Source organism: Passer domesticus, chromosome 1 (genome assembly GCF_036417665.1).
Source record: "Passer domesticus isolate bPasDom1 chromosome 1, bPasDom1.hap1, whole genome shotgun sequence".
Classification (NCBI taxonomy): Eukaryota; Metazoa; Chordata; class Aves; order Passeriformes; family Passeridae; genus Passer; species Passer domesticus.
Window position 1 is genome coordinate 6,022,970 of NC_087474.1, and position 13,161 is coordinate 6,036,130.

Consider the following 13,161-nt stretch of genomic DNA (forward strand, 5'->3'; position numbering starts at 1 on the left):
GGCTCTCCCCATCAGCTACAAAATAAAGGAGTTTGGATGGGTCTAATCAGCATGATGGATATTGATTCACAATGACACAGGACCAGTTGGATTTGTATCCATGCACTATGAACATGTACTGATTCACAGTCACATGAAGCCAATTTGAATTTATATATCTGCATCATCAGCACTGCGTGTATTGGTTCACAAACACAGAACCAATTTGCAAATACATCCATAACCCCAAGTGGCAGATGGCCATTTGGATGTCTTGATTTGGATACCTCAAGACATTTGGATGTCTCAGCTCACAGTTTTTACAGAGTGGGCTCCTCTTTAGGCCAGCTCCTTGAGTGGTTACACAGGTACACACAGACCTGGCTGCACCCACTGCCTCTAAGACCATTTTCCCTCTGTGAGCTCGGGCTGGCAGTGCTCCAGGCCAGCTCAGATGTGCTGTGGCTGCAGCCTGGGAGCAGGCTGCTGGGAAGAGACCTTGTGGGAGGATCTGGGAGAAGTCCCACTGGCAGCTGAGCCCTTCTCTCCAGAGCTGCTCTCCAGCTCCCACCCCGAGCCTGTGCCCGAGTGATGCTGCAGCTACATCCGAGCCTGGCCTCATCCCTCACTGAGCCTCACCTTGCTGGGTCTTGGAGCAGCCTCATCCCACATGCACATGCTCCCTGACCCCGTGCACAGTGTGGTTCGTGTGCCTGAAGCCCAGAGGAGTGCTCCCCTTGCCTGTTTTGGGGCAGGGAAGGCACAGGCACATCTCCCTTTGCATTCAGGATGAGCAGCACTGGGCCCTGTTCCTGTGCAGGCACCTGAGTGCTGCGGTCATGTATCTTTCTATAAATAATTACTTCACTTCATCACTTGCAGCCTCTTTTCATCACCTCCTTTCCCTCAGACCGATGGCTGTTTAGGGATGGAAGGTTTTTTTCCTCTCTAGCTGGAACAAGGCCATTCAATGGAGTGAGCAGCAGGAGGTACTGAAAGAGAGATACTGTTAGCACTGTTTCCACATGCCCAAAGAGTGATCTTTATGCAGCTGAGACTACAAGGGATATCCCTTAAAATAAAGGCCAGCTTATTACCCATCTTCTCCAACTCCTGTGGAACTAAATATCCTGAAGTTGAGAGAAGCTGCTGCACAAAGCGTCTTTATAGCTCTCAGTGTGCCTTCTTTGCTGGCTCCAGCTGCCCCTACACTGTTTTTCCTCAGTCTTTTCTTCAATATTTTTTCCAGTTGACTTAGTTATTACAGTACATGGACCAGACTGAGGAAAATACACTGAAGGTTGGAGCTGGCAGAGCAGGGAGAGCTGCGAGGGAAGTGCCTTTGCCATGCCATGACATCACCCGTGCGTTAATTGGTGGCATTCCCGCGGATGGGAGGCACTGCCCGGTGTCCTTGGGCTCACTTCCGTGACACAGAACAGAGACAGTGCCTGTCTCCTGCCAGCCTCTTTCATTGCCAGCCTTCTGGCAAAGCTTAGGACATTTATAAAAACAGTACAGTACTTTATTTAGCCTCTAGTGAGAAAAAGTCACTTCACAGCTCCAGTTTAGGCACAAGGCACTAACAAGCACATTAAAAAAATATATATATCCTTTACATAAAAACATTTCAAATGAATACATGAAAGTTGATTTGTATTCCAGATGACCTCGCAAACCAGGAGATTGAGCTGTGCCTTTTATCTCCAGAGAAATGGTTTCAAATCCTGATTAGCCCATAGAGGAAATTCCATTTAATGGTGTAATTTTGGTGGGCTGAAAAGCTGTTCCCTGCCTAGAACCACCGTCTATTATGGCGTGATTGGCAGTCTGTGTTCAAGACAGAACAAGAACTTCACCTCATCTCTACTCTTATTACTTCAGCCTGCCATGAGCTTGCAGTTCCCAACCCTCAGCTCCCACAGAGCCTGAGAAAAGAGGGGATTTGTGAACAGAGTCCCCACAGCTGTGTCCAGGCAGGGCAGAGCCTGCCTGAGGCTACTGGGGGCCGTGGTGGGGCCAGGAGAATGGAGAGGTGGCACAGGGGAGCCTGAGAAAACAAGGAGGCTGTTGGAGAGAAGTCTCAATGGAAGGAGATGGAAAGTAGGAGAGACCAAGAAAAAAAGGAATGAGGATGGACAGGGAAAAGATGGATAGATAAGCAAAGGGTGGGATGAAGGTATGCCCAGAGCAGAATGGGTGTAACTCTGTTTAAACAGCAGAAGGAAATGTCAGCTGTGAGAGGGAGTCACACAGGGTCATGATGTCACTAACTGTTCTCACTGTGGCTGGTGGTCCTGGTGTAGAAATGCCCTTAGACCCCACAGGATTGTTGTTTCCCCAAGTCTTCATTCTTCAGAGCACAAAACACTGCTTTGCAGGGGAGCAGAAAATCTGCAAGACACATCAGCAGCCAGCTCAGGCCTCCATCATATCTTTGCAGAAGCCACAGATTAAGCAAAGAAAGGCTCCTCTTCAGTCTTGTCAGTGCAGTATTTCCATATTGTCTGGCTGTATTTCTCCTGTCAGTGGGAAGAGCCCATATGGGGTCCTGCCAGGTGTTCTCCATAGGCAGAGCAAGTGGAGGAAGGCAGCTGTGACATTGGTGAGCCTTGTGACCCTGTTCAGTGAAGGGCTGTGAGCCGACACAAAACTTTGTCACTTTGAGGTGGTGGATGAGGAGCGTAGGTGATGGCTGTGAAAGCATTGCTGCCACACCAGGCCAGCTTTTCAGCCAGACCTCAATGTTCTCCTCTCTGTCCTTTTCATAACCCCCTTGGGTGTGAGAACAAGGGATGTGCTCACAAGTGACCTGTTTGTGGTGGTCTTACTCAGGACAGCAAACTGTGAGTTTAGAAAGGTAATGATAATGAGGAAAAATGTTATAAAGTCAGCCTGATGATGAAGTGCAAGCTGCAGTACTCTGGGAGGAGAAATACCAAAAGAGGATTTCCCAGCTGGGCAGCAGCATCAGGAGGGACTGAGGGTAAGGACAATATCAGCTTTCCTTTCCTGGCTGCAGTTCTTCCAGCTGTGAAAGCTGCTGTCCATTACCCTGTTGCTCATCATCTCCTCCCATCTCAGGTTTCAGCTTTTTCATACCTGTTTATCCTCAGCTTCACCTGGTCCTGCTGACCTGGTGATCAGGAGAGCCCTGTGGTTTGAATTATTGCCTCTAACCTGGGCTGCTGCCCCCGACTGTGCTGGGAGCAATCCCCCGGCAGTTACGCTGCTGACCTGGGAGGGGGAGAGCCTGCAGCTGGGGGGTGGTGATAAGCAGCTGGAGTGGGTGAAAAGAAATAAACTTTTCACCCAGCTCAGCTGCAGGCAGAACAGGATGTGAGGCTGCAACCTAAGACATAGGAGATAATTATTCTACTCCACTTGGCACCGGTGAGGCCTCAGCTGGAATAGAGTGTCCAGTTTTGGGTACTGTGCTGTAAAGGAAAATGTAGACAAACTGGAGAGAGTCCAGGAGAGACACACTGGAAATATCAGAGGCATAGAAGGAACAACCTAGGAGGAAATGTTGAAAGGATTGTTTGTTTAGTCTGGGAACAGCAGAGTCTAAAGAAGAGCTGTGATAAAAATCTTGCAATATTTTAAAGTTTATTGTATGGAGGATGGTGATAAATCTTTCCCCGTGCTTGCTGGGGGATAGGGAAAGAAGGAACTAGCTTTATTTGCAGATAATAAAATTTAGGTTTGACATTAGGAAAAACTATCTAGATAAGAGGGTGATGCTGTAAAACCAGGCAGGGAGTGCATGGGTCTTGTTAAAATTCAGAAGGGTGTTTTATTTTAATAATGAGCATCGAAAGAATAAAGATGTTTCTTGTTTAAATAACTCTTCTGGGCTAATGCCTGGGACTGGGTTTCCACATGCTGAGAGTCCAGCCATGTGGATGCACTTGCAAGGAACAGCTCTTGGCCTGCAAGCTCCAGGGGAGGCTCTCCTTTGTGAGCAGTGTATGCAAACCCCAGCAGCCTGTGACTGATCTCTTTTCTACATATTCCTGCAATACAAATATAAGGCCTCATGGAATACAAGGATCTGTATAAAATTTTACAAATGCAGGAGTAACCTTTCTCTTATGATCCCATTTCTGGCCCCACTATATTTCTTCCTTGCAGGTTCATATGCTATATCTCTAATCCCTTGTTTGTGGATTTGGTATGTGCACACAGCCAGAGATATATCCCTGATTGCTGTTAATCCTTTGAGTGTTTTTACATTATACAGCATATGTCCAGGGAAAGTTCTGTCTTGTGCTTTAATGATACTCCCTGATCCTCCAGCGACACTCCTGGAAACAGAAAATCACACCAGCCTGTTTCCATCCCAGGGAGTTCTCAGGCTGTGAATTGGGTTTTATTCCACATCACAGAAACAAAGAACCACTGAATATTTTCAGAAGTTCAGTCTTATGTGTTTGCAAACCTGGAAAATAAATGGAAGGTTGGTCTAGGGGCTGGATGTGGAGGAAGGGAGTCAGCACACAAAGGCCCCACACCACATCTTTGGACTTGCCTATGACCTCACAGGGGTCAAAATCCATGGCTGGAGCTGGTCAAAAATTTTTTTTGAGGCCTATGATAGAATTTTTCATGAAGCAAACTCTACCAGAGAATAAATATATTTGCTATTTTGGAGGTGGTGAGGCTCTGGAACAGGTTGCCCAAAGAAGTTGTTGATGCCCTATTTCTGGAACTGTTCATGGCCGGGCTGGATGGGGCTTGGAGCACCTGGAAGGTGTCTCTGCCCCGTGGCAGGAGAACTGGAATGAAGTGATCTCTCAGGCTCTTCCCAATCCAAATCTTTCTACAGTTCTATGATTCTAATATTAATTGGTTTGAATTTTAATTGTAACTTCAGGAATGAGTGCTTTCTGCAGCTGGGTTTTACTTTAGTTGCAAAATCTGTCAGACGTGTTTTACTTTAAATTCCCAGTATATATGCTTAACCTTCATTACACCTTGAGGTAATTTATCTGTAAATGAACACTAATCAAGAAACCTGAAGTCATGTGGGATGCTTCTAATATTTTGAAGATAAGTAATATTAAGCCTAAATCACATTTAAAGAGGATATTAATTGAAGTAGTAGAGCAGGACAAATCAGTAAAACAGAACAGCCAGTCAAACTGGGTTACAGTTGCATTGCTTTTCACAAAAGCACAAAGTACCCATGGGGTATGAATTACAATATTAATTAATATTTTTTACAGTTCTTTGCAGAAGATAGGTGTCTACAGCTTGTGTTGTGCAGAACCAAGAAATGGTCAGTCTTGCCTATTAAAATAAACTGGGAAAGGAAACCAGATGTCAGAACCTCTGCTGGGGGGTTGCTGGTTCACAGGAGAGCTCCTGGAGATGCTTTGAGCCCACAGCTCCATGGTGAACCCTCCAGCCCCTAAACCCTGGCAGTTCTGCAGGGGATTAGGATAACTTGTGCCCCCAGGTCTTCGTGTCAGAGCTGCAGCACCATGAAAGGTTTACTGGGATAGAAAGAGAAGACAGGAAAGGGTTGGAGGGAGGAGAAGGAGGACTTACATCCTTGATGTAGATATTGAACAGCTGGACTTCAAAGACTGCGTTAGTCACCCTAGGCTCCATGTAAAATGAGTGGAGAGGAAAAGGAACTCAAGATGTTTGATTCAGGACAAGAAATGCCTGATTCCCTGCTGCCTGTAGGAGACATGTAGGTACCTGGATAGTGCTGAAGTTAGCTGAGGTGACCTTGCCTGGCCTATTGGCTATGGCAGTCTCCTGGGAGGAGAGATCCTGAGCTCTGGCCTCTGCTTCAGGGACTTCTGATGGAGTTTGTGCAGGTGACAGGTCACATGGAGACGAGCATTAGTGGATGCAGAGTGTCCCTTCTTCCTGCAGTCGAGTGCATTATCCCAGGGCCTGAGTGCATTATCCCCGGGGCTGAGGTATGCTGAGGAAATTGGGAGGTGCATGTTTGAATGTCCTTTTACAGGAGAAGGAACTTGGTCCACATGCTGCTTCCAGGAGAGTGCTTTGACCATTGAGCAACTGACAGTGGGAACCACGTCCTGCAAGCCCCTGCTCTGCGAGGCAGAAGGGCTGCAGTTTCCTTCTGGGAGGAGGAAGACCTGCCAGGAGGGTTTGCCATGACCCAGCAGCCTGGACAGACTGGTTGTTTCAGGGAGTTTGGGCTGAAGAGCAATTTCAGAGCCTTGATGGACTTGGAAGTGAGCTGGGTGCTGGCTTGTGAGGCCTGAGGCTCTACCTAGGGAGGAGCACGAGACATCACAGTTAAAAAGACTGGCTCCTCACTCTCCACACCTGACATCTGGGCAGAGCACACCTGAATCTCTCCCAAGAGTATCAAACCCAGCTCCTGTTGGCTTCCCTTGGGTTTCTGGCAGCCCTTGGATGATCCATGGTGGGTCACAGGGGTGAGGAACTAGCTGAAGGGCTCTGGGGGACAGCTGCTCCAGGGCACTGCTGGTTTTCCCAAACCTTGCAGCACACCCCAGTAAAAGCCTTGCAGGCAGAAGGCTGTGCTGCAGACCAGTGGGACAGAGAGCAGGAGAAGGAACGACACAACACATTACATGCAGGGAGAAGGATTCTGCATCAGGGATTATGTAACTTCTGACATGTCCTACATATCAGGATCCAGTACTGGGGAGCTCACGCTGTGCTCTGCCACGTTAGCAGGGCTCACTTTAGACAGCCACTGTTAAATGACATTCCTGTCCTGTCAGAGCTTCTCCAGTTTCATGTCTGCCAGGTCCTTCTGGGGCAGCTCCTCAGCTCCCTTGTGCTGCGTGGCACCGGGCTGGTGCCACGTGCCTGTGCCCAGCCAGAGCCAGGGAAGCTGCTCTTCTCTCCTGCCTCAGCTCCCTGCAGAAGGATGGACCTCATGGACGAGCCCCTTCACCCCACTGCAGGCCAGCACCCAACAGGACGTGGTTTGCATTTAACTGCACCTCAGCAGTAGGAATCCTCGTTTGGGAAGCAAAATCCTTTGGCACTGTTACCAGACCAAACCCATCCCTGCTGGCTTGACGGCCCCTGATGGCTTTTCCACATTTCACATGGGACTGAGCTCTTAAATGCATTTTACAAACTTGACCAACTCCCTCCAATGTCTGCTGGGTTTCGTTTTCCCACTGATATTTTGCTTATTCCAAATGAACTCCACACCTTGATTTTTTTTTTGATTGTTTTTTTTTTTTTCTTTCAGCAGAGAAAATAGGCAAGTGAAAGTGCATCACATGTACAGTCTGGGAAGAGCACAGAGACAGCCAGGCAGCCATTGCAGGGGTTTGGCACCTCGCTCAGGAATGAGCACATGCAGGTAGAATGTTATTCTGCTGCTCCTGCTGAGCACTCAGCAGTTCAGTCTCTGCTGAATCCCAAAGTCGAGCAAAAAGCAGCTGGTTAAGGTGGAATTTGAAAATCAGTCATAAGATAAACAGGTTGCAACATTAAGCACTCTCCAAGGGAAAAGCAGTGTGCAGCATATGTTCTTACTTTGGAAGATATTTAAAAAAAAAAAAAACTTTAATGGACTCTTCACTGGCTTATGGTAGTGGAGCTGTTAATTAATTAAATAACTATATGTGAATGGCATCCATTGGGAAAGAGTCTCACAGCTTCCAGATGCCAGTTATTGGCCCCATTACGGACCTAAAACTATTACAGTAAATCATTACATGCTCCAAGATGAACTGGCACACGATTGCTGTGAGGAAGGATGGAGCTATTCTCACTTGTGCCATTTTTTGCCAGTTTTTATCTAGTGAGATTAATTAGTACTTTTAGAAGTGCAAGTCAGAGCTATAAAATATTAAAGGATATTCCATCAATGGAGTGGAGACCTGCTTAAGCAGGGCTTTTAAAACTTTTGGATGTTCACGGGTAGATGAGAGTTGGAAGAGATAATGAACAACATCTGATTTTGATTTTTTTTTTTTAAGAAAGGTCAGATTTATAGCTAGTGGGACTGCATGAAGCCTCCTTTGTGTGCTATGGGAATACTCAGAGGAGGACATTAAAGTTTATCACTGAAGTTCAGGTGCCAGGTAAGCAAACAGTTTCTCAGGCCAAAACCAATCATTTAAGGCAATTATTCCAAACAGAAAATCAACCAGAAAGTATTAAATAACCTTTTAGCCTGGATCCCCTGCTGGGAGGGGAACATTTTCTGACATTGGATGGCAGCCTAGAATCTATGATCTGGCCTAGAAATGGCTTTTTTTTTTCTTCTTCTTTTTTAATTAATAAGCTATAAATTTTCACCCCAAATGACCACTGTGGAGCTTTCTGTCTTTTTAGGCTGTGAGAGGGAAAACCACTAATTCACCTACATCATCGCTTGCCCAGACAGAGAGTCCTTTGAAAATCCTCTTGCCTGCTCTGTCTGTTTTGAAGCCCAAAAGCTGAGTACTGAAGAGGCACTCCAGGGACTGTTTATACAGTTTACCCAATAATTAGTTCTTAGAGACATTAATTCATGGATAGACACTTCCTCTGAGAAATTATTCCACAGCTGAAATTCCTCCCACAGCTGGATGAGGCAGGCTGAGCACATGGGGCTGGAGATTTTGCAGTCCAACAGCCAGAGCTGGGGAGGAGCAGTGCTGAGGGACCTGCTGCTGACACTGTCAGTCTCTTGCTCACAGCCCCACTCTGAACCACGTGTGAAATCTCTCGCCTGAACCTGAGTTCAAGCAGGGTTCAAGTGGGGCCAGAGGGGCCAAGGGGGCTACAAGGAGCCACTTTTGCTGGTGCTGGTAAGCAGCCCTCCCACACAGCCCTGCTGGGGCAGACTGAGAGATGCCAGCACTGATAGGCCTCTCCTGCTTAACACAGCAACCTGTTTGTCCAGAAGGACAGACAGGATCTCCCCTGGCTCAGTGGGAAAGTGTCCCAGACTGTTCCGGAGCAAAGAGCCTCCACACGCCCCCAGGACATGGACAGGGGTGACAGTGGGACTGGGGGTGAAATGCTCTGCTTGGCCACATCACATCCAAGGACATCATCCCTTCCCTACACCACGCTGTATAGGGTACAGGGTAGACCATGTGTCCAATAGCTGTTCATAATGGGTAGAAAAATCAGGTGTTTGTTGGGTGGGGGGATTCACAATGGATATCTCAGGAAAACCAACCTCATCTCACTGCTTCTCCTAAAGCAAAGGTAAGGCCACATTCACACAAATCCTACAGGGAAGTGAGACCTACCGTACGAGAAAAGCATGAGTGAGGGTTTGCTGACTAACCCCTCGTTAAAGGAAACAAATTGATTTATTATATGAGCATGACAAATTGAGGCACCGGTCTTGCAAGTTGGGCTGTGTGAGCAGCTCCCTGTGTCCACGTGGCTCTGATACAGCCCAGCAAGGCTGACAGCTGGGAGTTGGAGTTGCCAAACCGGGAATATTGCTGGCTGGATCGCAAAAGGTTGGAAAGTTTGTGGTTATACTTTTCTGACGCGCCCGAGATTTGGGTGGGAGCCATGGGAGCTCCAGCTCCTCTGCTGAGGCACAAGGACAGGCAGCTGCTTTGTCAGCCTTCCCCAGCGTGTGTGCTGGTAAGAAAGCACGGCCTTTTTCTGTTTTTAAATGAAAACAAATTGCTTTTAGGACCTTGGATCTGAAGAGGGGAGTGTCATCGTGTGTCCAACACAAACAAAAAACCGAGCTGAGCCAAGACCAGCCCAGTGCTTCTTTCCCATTCTCTGGCTGTAAACACAAGAGACTCCTCTTGGCTTGTGTGAGAGTGGGAGGGAATGCAATCACCAAGCAAAAAAATGTTGTTTCTACTTGATAGTTTAACGTCATGTAGGCAGGAGTTGTGCTTTTCTACTGAGCACACTTTTCTACTCCATGGAGTCTTTGACTGGCCTTGTAGTAGAGGAAAATAAACTGAGATAAAGTGCAGCTACTTTTTTTCTGCAACACAGATTATTACACTTCACTGGATTTTGTCCTGAGTGGAACATACATACCAAAACCAGCAGTGTGGTCCTTAGCCATCAACACTGATGTGTTTGGTGGGAAAGGGCTCCAGTCACTGGGGCATAGAGAGCACAGGGGACTGGGGACAGATGTTTAGATCATGGATTTCGATCCAGAACAAGGTGGAAATGAGTGCCAGTCATTACAGACTGGGAACAGGACATTTGCCTGTGTGCAGTGAGCCTGTGGATACCTCTACAGGCCTCGGAATCACAACGTGAGACAACAGCCACTGTGAGCATGGCCTGGTGTCCTGCTCCAGCCAGCACCACCTGGCTCTGCCTGTGCATGTGCTTTCTTAGCCACCACAGTAACTTTTTCATGTCCCATGTTCTGAGTAATTTGGGAAAGAAGCAGGAAAAAGGAAGAGAGCCATATATAATGATCGTAGAGTTAATGGTGGATTTCAAGTTTCTAGGTGGAGGAATAATGGATTAGTGTTGGAAATCTGGTTCAGTTATGTATGTTCTGGCAGACACAGCTGGAGGAAACCTTGAGGTGTAGATGAAAAGTCCATTTTCACTTTGTAAAGATGTATGCACACCCTTAACTTTAAAGGTATAAATTTTCCCGTTGACTTCCCTGGAACTATTCATGCATTAAACATATGCATGAGCCTTTCTAGAAATAGGGAATATAAATGAGGCTACCAAAATAGTTAACCAGAAATACTTTCTGTACAATGGAACAGAAAAATTTACAAGAGGTGTGCACACAGGAGCTCTTAGGAACAGATAAATGCAGGTCACACTGTTAAAGGACAGGGCATCATTGCTGTGTATGAGAGGGTGTTTTCAGTGACCTACAGAGCAGACTGGAGTGCAGTTTGCTTTCGTTACATTAATTAAGCAATTTACTGGAATTTAGCATGTGGCAGATTGGCAGGAGGAAAGTTTAACTTGGGTTGTGTGGCTGAGATCCTTTCATTGCGTTGACAGCCTCGAGTCCTGCCAACAGAGCAGCACACTTGGTGCATTTCTGCTGGTGGCTTCTGTGCTAAGTCCAACTTAAACAATTCCATTGGGGCCTGACAAAGGGAATGGATAAAAATGAACAGGATCTACATTACTTGAGCAGTCTGTTGTGAGCAAGGTATCTCCAGTCTGTTTATAAGTAACAAATTTTCATTCAAGCAGTAGCTTACCTGGGCTAGCAAGAATTCTGTTAGCTATTAGCACGTAATTATTTTTTAAATATTCACATGGAAAATGTTTTTATTTTTATTGTCTGTAACCGTTTCTTCACATTGTTTTTCTTGACAGGTTTATTGTCTAGGTTATGCTAGTCATTAGCACTTAAATCTGTAGGTTGTTCTGGAATTGTCATGGCCTGCTTGGGAAGGTCAACTACACAAACTTCCAGCAAATAAGCAAAATTGAGACGAGCTGGTGGTTGGAGAACAACATGAATGCACCCTACAGCACAATCAAAACCATTAAAAGCCAAAGGCCTCTTGTTTGGCAAAGCTGCTGCCCTATACTCAAGCCTTTTAGATCTGTGTTTCTTAAAACACCTTGAAACAGGCCTTTAAGCTTTGCAGTTTTCATGGCAAGAGCCTGGGCAAGTCCCATCCTCAATCACCTTCTATGTTTCCTTTGATGAATTAAATGAGTACTTGAACAAGACGGTCAACTAAAAGTCTGCAAAAAAGCAATTCCTTATTCAGGAGTACTTAAGGCTTTTATACAGTTTCAGAGGACTGGGGGGGTTTGGGTCTTTGTATCAAAACTACGCTCTGACCTCTCTTTTCTTCTGTATTCAAAACCTAATGTCACCCTGCCCAGGATTATCCGGATCTGCTTTTCAGTATCAAGACCAATTAACTGGTGAGAAGGAAAGCTGTGGGGAAACAAGGCAAATCCAAAATGAGATGAGGCTTCAGTCTCTACTCCAGTCTCCACTTGTATTTATTCTGGTTTCCAGCAGGCTTCTTTTGGCAAAGAGAGATTTACTGCTTGAGCTTTGGCACAGTGTTTCAGACAGGGAGGAGAGCTGGGACAAGAGACCACAGTGTAAGAAAATGTACCTCACATTCAGTTTTCATTAAACAAAAGCATTTCTCCATTGCCTTTGAATGTCCTCTTCTGTGTCATGATGGCTTTGCAAGATGAAATGCCTTCTGTCCTATCCATGTGTTGCTGTTGTTCACAAGGATCCTGGTGGCAACTAAATACATGTTACTCTGTGTATGAATTAACCTTTTAGTTTTAGTATATCCTACTCCATAATTATACTGAATTGGTTTTGGAGAGTTTGAAAGCCTACCTGCTTCCCAAATATAATAGTTTTGTCTTCAAATAAATGACAGGACAACAGTGACACTGAAATCATCCAGAGCAGAGAGTAGACAGGATCAATTCTACATACTGAGAATTCAGCAGGTTTTGAAATTTTGCACTGATATTTGATGATTTCTTATCCTAACAGAAAGCACTTCTGTTTGTGTCACCTTTATTTTCCTAGAAGCTAAACCTTGGTCTTAGAGAAAACAGGTTGTAGCATCAAAAGATCTAGAAAACCAGCCTATTCTATGTCTGCATTTTTATCATCTTCAGGCTCTAATTCAGCTGTGCTGCACATGTAAAAGTGCAAATGCAGAAGGAATAGTTCAGAGTTTGACGTTTGGATTTCAGATCTGCAGAAGTTTCTTCATGAACCCAGTGAGTTCATTTAAACACCTGCCTGCAGCGCCGCCTGCTCTGTGTTTTAGCACTCCCTCCTACTTTTCCCATTGTCCATGGTATCTTTGATCAATCCATGAGTGAAGCAACACTGTGTTGAGGAATGCACAGCCCAAACCAGAGTATGTTTTTAGTTCAAAAAATAAACCCAGAGAATGTTATTTTCTTGCCTTTGGGGTAGGATACCACACACACTCTGTCTTACCAGAAAAGGAAGTATTGGGAAATTTTGTTTCCTAGAAGAGCTATTAGAAGCAGCAATAAACCCCAAACCAATGAAAAGAGAAAAGCCTGTTTTGTAACTTTGACACTCTGTTATGCTGCTCTTTCTCCTTATTATTTGGTTCACAGCCAGCACAGCCATGAGGGTGGGTTAAGTATCACCCAGACCAGTGGATGCAACCTCTGTCCTTCATCCAGAGCAGGAAAACCACCTGAGTTTCTTTACAAAACAGAAGTGACTTCAACACAAAGCACAAGCACGAATCCCACCAGAGCAGAGCC

The 13,161-nt window shown here is 45.9% G+C and overlaps 1 long non-coding RNA gene across 1 annotated transcript; it reads left to right on the top strand.

Moving 5' to 3' along the window:
- The first annotated feature begins 4,138 nt into the window (after window positions 1-4,138).
- LOC135307960 (uncharacterized) lies at window positions 4,139-8,469 on the top strand. The gene is made up of 3 exons (XR_010368552.1): window positions 4,139-6,391; window positions 7,199-7,312; window positions 7,935-8,469. It is a non-coding gene; the product is annotated as an uncharacterized LOC135307960 (long non-coding RNA).
- Window positions 8,470-13,161: the final 4,692 nt, after the last annotated feature.